Source organism: Coptis chinensis, chromosome 2 (assembly GCF_015680905.1).
Source record: "Coptis chinensis isolate HL-2020 chromosome 2, ASM1568090v1, whole genome shotgun sequence".
Taxonomy (NCBI): Eukaryota; Viridiplantae; Streptophyta; class Magnoliopsida; order Ranunculales; family Ranunculaceae; genus Coptis; species Coptis chinensis.
The window spans coordinates 4,318,823-4,325,925 of record NC_141457.1 but is presented as its reverse complement, the minus strand read 5'-3'; positions in this window follow the sequence as shown (position 1 = coordinate 4,325,925).

Below are 7,103 nucleotides of genomic sequence, written 5' to 3'. Positions count from 1 at the left end.
CCCGTTTCGTTACTTCATTGTGGCCTGTGAACTCTCAATAACTAGTATGAGGCGATTCAGATATGCCAACGCGTTCTCTTAGTGACCTCTGTGAGGCTATCCAAATTAGGCAAGGTACCATTCTCCGTAACCAAGAGAAGCTTCAGTCTAATATTCAGTTGCTCAGTGATAGTCACCAGGATATCCAAGCTAACATGGAGACCCTCACTCAGACTCATAATGAGCATTGGGAAGCCATGGATATTTTAATGGAACAACAGTGCACGTTTCAAGAAGAAGTTCTACGACGCCTGCCACCTCATGATGGTTCTTCCTCTGCTGACTCCGGAAGGCGTGAGCGTCATCGACATAGGACGGATGGCTCTGGCCCTTCCTCATCTCGTGGCTAGTTCTTTTGTATTATTTTTTTAGAATATTTCTGGTTTTTAATAGATTTATTATTCCCAGTTGTTAGTTTAAGTAGTTAATATTGGATTATGTAAGTGGTTGTTATTTGAATTTTAAGTTGGTTTAATTTTTTGTCCAAGCATGCTATCTATTTTTCATGAATCCCACCCTTCCGACTTGTTTGGGGGTGACGTTATTTGTTTAGCAGTGTATTTTACTATATCCACATAATTTTGGAATTAATATTGCAATGCTTAAGGAATATAGTTTAGATGAGCATCCTGCTAATATGTTGTAGCTAGAATTAGCTATTGTTGTTTGGTGCAACCTCAAGGGTTAGAAGCATGGAGATTGCTATTTTGATTCCAGGTTTAAAACCATATAGATTGGGTGCTGAGTCTGCTCTCGGCTATTTCTATTTTGGTTTTAGAAGCCTTTTTCTTATTCCATCTTTTTCCTTATCAATTTGGGAAACTTGAGAACCTTTGTTTAAGCAACTAGTGCTCTATAAATACATGGCACGCCATGTACTTCACTTTGCACCTCTCAAATTCATATCACAGGTCTTGCTCAGAGCGTGCACACCCTTATATTGTATTAACACAGAGCGCGCCCGCGCTGTAATTCGAGTATCGCATATTTTTCTTTTGTCAGAAGAAAGCATGCTCACCCTCTAACATAGGCCATTCTGAGCGCGCCTACGCCCTTACTTCAACATACCTCCAGTTCTTTTTTTCTGGGGTTTTCTCTGATCACTTCGTGAGTTGATTCATGTGTTTGTTTGCTATGAAATGTCCTCAAATCATATCGGAGCAGTCCTTTGAATAATTGCTCGAGAGTGACACCTATGGGTTCTAGTTCCATGAACGACAGGCAATCGGGATGGCAGTTTTTTTCTAATGGTAAAGTCTTGATGAATCTCATTCTCCTGCACTTACTGCTTATTTCTATGATAATTGTAGGTTCTTTTATTGACCAGATGGGGAACAAGTGTTCTCTGTCACCATTGATGATAAAACAATGGATTTAAGCAAGTTTTTGTTGGCCTTTACTATTGGACTTTCTATGCCTACTGCCCAAAACTCATGGGGTTATATGGCTGATAATATGTACATCGACAACAATGAGTATTTCCATGAGACCTATGGGGTGGGGATTTTTCATGTAGAGGACCAAGGGTAATATAACGTAGCCTTTGGTAGCTTGTCCCTTAATTTAGGCACTATTATGTTCTTTATTATGCTGAATATTTTAGGGGAATGGCATTTTTCTTCTGTGAATATCGTCACTTGTGACGTCTTCCTTGCTCTAGCTGAGGGACGTATGCTATATGACCTTCCTGAGACATTAGTGTCTAGTTTAGCACGAGCCCATAGTATGAAGCATAAGTACCTTCTTATGCCTGTCTTGGTTTGCTGCATAATGCTATGTTTCTTTCCTGAGTTCTGTACCTGTTTCACGGATTGGGTTGGGGTATGCGACCCACCAATTGCATTGTATGCACTTTTCGTATTATGATTTGGCCAAGGTGGTGGCTACAACCTAATTGGGTTGCCCCTTACACCCCATCCGACCAAGTGGCGCTTAACAGGTTAGAAAAGGAAGATGATAAATGGCATGAGGCTTGGCAGATTATCATGGCTTGGCAGGACGCAAAGGAATCTCACTTATTTATAGGAGGGGAGGACAATGTGTAGTGCTGGATATAAGGTAAGTTTTACTTTCAGTTAGTGTCTGCTTATGTCCCAAGCAATTTAATTCTTGTTATTCCCATAACGGATGGAACTCATATAGGAGTTGCATATGTTTTTCTTTACCTATATTAGTATGTTCTAAATTTGTTTTGCAGGTGCTCTAAAATTTTAAGCGTTTCCATGGTATTTTATATCCTTCTTATTTCTATACTTTGAGAACAAAACATGTTTTTGTTTGGGGGTGGCATAAAAACACACGGAATTTAAGGAACCAATTAAGATATATATATATAGCATTTGCTTTCTAGTAAAAAAAAATTAAAAAAAATATAAATAAAAAGTATTTATACTATGCACTTATGAATATTGGTATTGTTTCTTTTTCTGTGATGGTAGTAGTCTAGAAGTTTCATGTTAGCTCTTAAATTAGAATAGTTTTTAGAAACTTAGGTTAATATGTAGGTAATAGTCATTGCATCTTTCCATAAATATATTGCATGAGCATTTATGTTTGTATTGGCAATAAGTTTTTGAAATCTAGGCTAGAATATTTATTCTACAAATCCTATGAGAATATAGCCTAAAAACCTTATATGAGTGAAATATCTGAGTAATGTCACAAGGGAGAAGTAAATTCCGAATAGAGAAATCACACGTCCACTTGCTTGATCACTATACCATATCCTAAGCGAGAATTTAGGCCCTTTTTGGATCGATATAGCCAGAAATTCAAACCTATATGAAATTATTTTTCGCTAGTTGCCCTTCTGAGCCTTTCTTTAGCCTTTTCATAAACCACAAAACATTTACCCTTTTTATAAAAACAAAATAAAAATAAAATTAGACTACCCATTTTTTTGAATGAGTCTGAGAAGTAGGATGAAATGAAATAAAGAAAAGAGAAAGACCTGTGGAAAACCAAGAATTTGTTAGTTGCTTCAATAAGAAAAGAAAAAATATATATATAAATAAATAAAAAAAAGTTATAACTCCAAAAACAGAATCAAATGAGTCAAAAGCCAAAATAAAAAGAAAAAAAATGGCTAAAGATGGAAACAAAGTGTAGAAGCAAAGTAAGAACAAGGTTTTCTCTAGTTACATAATATGAAGACCATATTTTCTCAGACTTGTCCTTTTGAATATCCATTTCCTTCCTTCTTAAACCATGACTTAATTCCCATAACAGCTAATAAAGACCTCTAGCTCAATTAAGAATAGGTTGGTGTGATAGTAAGTGGCAGATGTGTTTGATCAACCTCAGCTCCCTTATACGTCATTGAGATTGTGAGGAAAAGTGTGCCCACTACACACTGGAGTGAGCGAAACTTGTGTGGAAAAATTAGAGTGTTTTTGTTTTGACATATTTGTGAGGACCTACTTAAGGACGCTGTTCCAAAGTTGCAGAAACGGATCTGTTATTGCCTTTCATAGCATAGTTTATTTTATATATAATTATCCGTAGATGATTGATTATTATACACGTATTAGCTTAAGTTTCGAATTGATTATTCTTTATTCATTACTAGTGAGATGTATATATATCTGAGAATAAATAAAGAAGCAATAATTTTATTTCTTAGTCGTTATAGTATAAATGAAGTTTGTGAGTAGCTTCTCTATAAAACTCTCACGAGGCTATAACTCGTCCACTAGGGAAGTCCTAGTGGTTTAAGGCCTTATTACATATGGTCAATGCAATTGCACTCGACAAAACGAAATTAATTAGAACTCTATTTTTGGTCACTTATTTTAATTTCTCATCTTTGCTTGAGGACAAGCAAAATGCTGTTTGGGGGTGGTTTGATAAGAGCCCTAAACTATAGTTTTAACCCCTTAATAATAGGGTCCTGTTACTCACGGACCCCATATTGTGCTGGGCAGACCCAAAAAAAAACAATTATTACAAGTGTGCCATTGGTCCCAAAAAGTAAAAAAAAAAAAAAAAAACAATTATTACAAGTGTGTCATTGGTCCCAAAAAGTTGTTTTGTGTTGGGCACTTCCCAAACCAACTTGAATTTTCCCTTTTCAGCCATTCTCTTCTATTCTCTTCTCTTCTCTTCTACCATCCTAAATCTTAAACCATGAAAACTATATCCTAACACTAACATTAAACACTAGGGCTGAATATATGCACGTGACTAGGGCTGAATATGCATGTGTACAGTGGCTGAATGAGAAAATTCGAAAACCCCAAAATTAGAAAAATCCCCAACGATATGGCCACACCGTTTGGGATTTGAACTTTGAAAAATATAAAGTTATGTTTTTTGGTCTCTTGACCAGTGTGGGCACATCGTTTGGAGTAAGTCCCAAACGGTGTGGTCAAGTCGTTTGGGACTTAGTCCAAACGATGTGACCACACCGGTAAGTTTTTTTCTAAGTCCAAATCCCAAACGACATGGCCACATCATTTTGGACTTAGTCCAGACGGTGTGACCAGACCATTTGGTTTGCATAACGAACGACCTAGTCGGGTCGTTTAAGCTTGGGGTTTTCGAATTCAACTTTTTGGGACTAATGACACACTTGTAATAATTGTTTTTTTTTTACTTTTTGGGACTAATGACACACTTGTAATAATTATTTTTTTTGGGGTCTGCCCAACACAATATGGGGTCCGTCAGTAACAAATATCTAATAATATTACATATAGACCAATTATATTTATAATAAATAAGAGTTAGTACTGTTTACATACTTTTGTGTATTTTAGGTCTTGGAGTCAATTATGTGAAGAAATATGTCCCTTTTGCAAGAGAAATGAGCAAAGGTTGGTTACTAAGAAGTTCTATGGTTAAAGCCCAAGTTTCAAGGAGAAAAAGTTTTTTTAAAGCCCAGTCAAAGCTGAAAAGTCAAAGTCAACGCGGGCAGAAATAGAGCATAAAAATCAATAGCTAGAACTTCCGCAGGCCGTATCTTTGGACTAAGACCTCAGAATCGGGCCTATTATATGTCAAAACGACCGGCTCAGAAAGAGCTTTCTAATAGCTTAGCTCTTGATCCAATAAGAAGAGTAAAAGTAGACAAAAAGGCTGTTGCAGCAATTTCCAGAAGAGAAACCCTTTTTGGACTTAAGTAATTAGGTTTTAAGCTTGATCTAGTGGCCCAAAACATAACTCCAAAGCCCATGCACGAAATTGTAAACCTAGCCCTCTCCTATACATTGTCACCAAATACGGGTTTAAAACCCGTTTAAAACCCGAGATATTGTCAAGGCGTCTGGTTCCAGTTTAAAACCCGGGTTTTTCAACAAAACGCGTTTTAAACATTTTAAACCCGTTTTAAACTTAAAAAACGTTTAAAACCCGATATTTTGAAAATCTCCCGTTTAAAACTTACGCTAGAAAAGAAAAGGGTTATGGAGTTTACCTTTTTGAAGAGTGGGCGTTAGATTGACTTATTGAGACCGTTCTATTTTGCTTTGGACTATTAATAATTAATTGAAATTTTTAAAGTTATTAACTTATTTGTAGTACTTAATTATGCCATTATGGTTGGTAATTAGTAGTATCTTATTTTGAATAGTGTTTTGGCACTGAATCTAAAACTTCTAGTATTTGGATGAGTAATGATAATTTGATACTTTCATGTATTTGAATTTTCTTTCATTTATATTATTTTTATTTTTATTTTATGTGTCTATTTTTTTTTCCACTTTTATAGAAAGTCAAACTCCTTATCTATTATATTATTTATCATCGGTTTTTACCGTTTCTTTTACGTATTATACGTTTTAAACCCGTTTTACCGTTTTAAACCCGTTTTTTATGCCTCACGTTTTTTTACGCTTTTTTTTTTCCGTTTTTTTTCCGAGACGTTCCGTTTAAAACACGAACTAAGTTTTTTTCAAGTATACCGTTTTAAACCCGTACCGTACTTGGTGACAATGCTCCTATATAAAGAGGAGTAAGGAAAAACTCTAAAGTGCTATCTCCCATTAATTAGAATAATTTAGATCTCTTACCTTTTCTCTTTTGTTTAACCTTGTTTATGTTTTATTAGCCTAGCCACCATTAATACAATTCAAGTATTTTTAATCAAGTAGTACTTTAATTATGTCTTCTTTTTCTTATTATTTATTCCATGATAATCTAATGAATCATAGCTAAACCTCTATTAGAGGGGTTTGATTGAAGCTTTGATGAAGACTTGATGTCAGAAAAGGGTTTTTTGTGTCACTTTTTAAGTGACATAAGTGACACAAGAAGTCACTTGTGTCACTTTTGAAACTAATTCTGAAGTGGCCTAACAGCCCCTGACACATAAAGTTCTACCAAAAGTGACACAAAAGCCTTACTAAATAAGCCTTACTAAATGTGTCACTTTTTGTTAATAAAATGACACTTCAGAATAGCCTCGTGTTACTTTTAAGAAAGAGTGTCACAGTGCTTGTCAAAAGTGACACTAGTTGTATCCTTTTTAGACCAGAGTGTGACATAATTTCATAAAAAGTGACACATTAAGTACACTAGTTGTGTCACTTTTAGACCTGAGCGAGACATAAGTACGTCAAAAGTGACACATTAAGTACATTAGTTGCGTCATTTTTGGACTAGAGCGAAACATAAGTACGTCAAAAGTGACACATTAAGTACACTAGTTGTGTCATTTTTTGACCAGAGCGAGACGTAAGTACATCAAAAGTGACACATTAAGTACACTAGTTGTGTCACTTTTTGACCAGAGCGAGATATAAGTACGTCAAAAGTGACACATTAAGTATACTAGTTGTGTCACTTTTGGACCAGAGCGAGACATAAGTACGTCAAAAGTGACACATTAAGTATACTAGTTGTGTCACTTTTGGAAGTGACACATTAAATATACTAGTTGTATCACTTTTGGATCGGAGCGTGACACAAGTACGTCAAAAGCGACACATAAGAGTGGTAAGTTGTGTCACTTTTAATAGATATTATGTCACTTTTTCCAAAAGTGAGACAAATGAAAATAATTTTGTTTTAAAATATTTTCTCATTTTTGTATTCATTTCTCAACCTGCATCCTATATGTCATAACC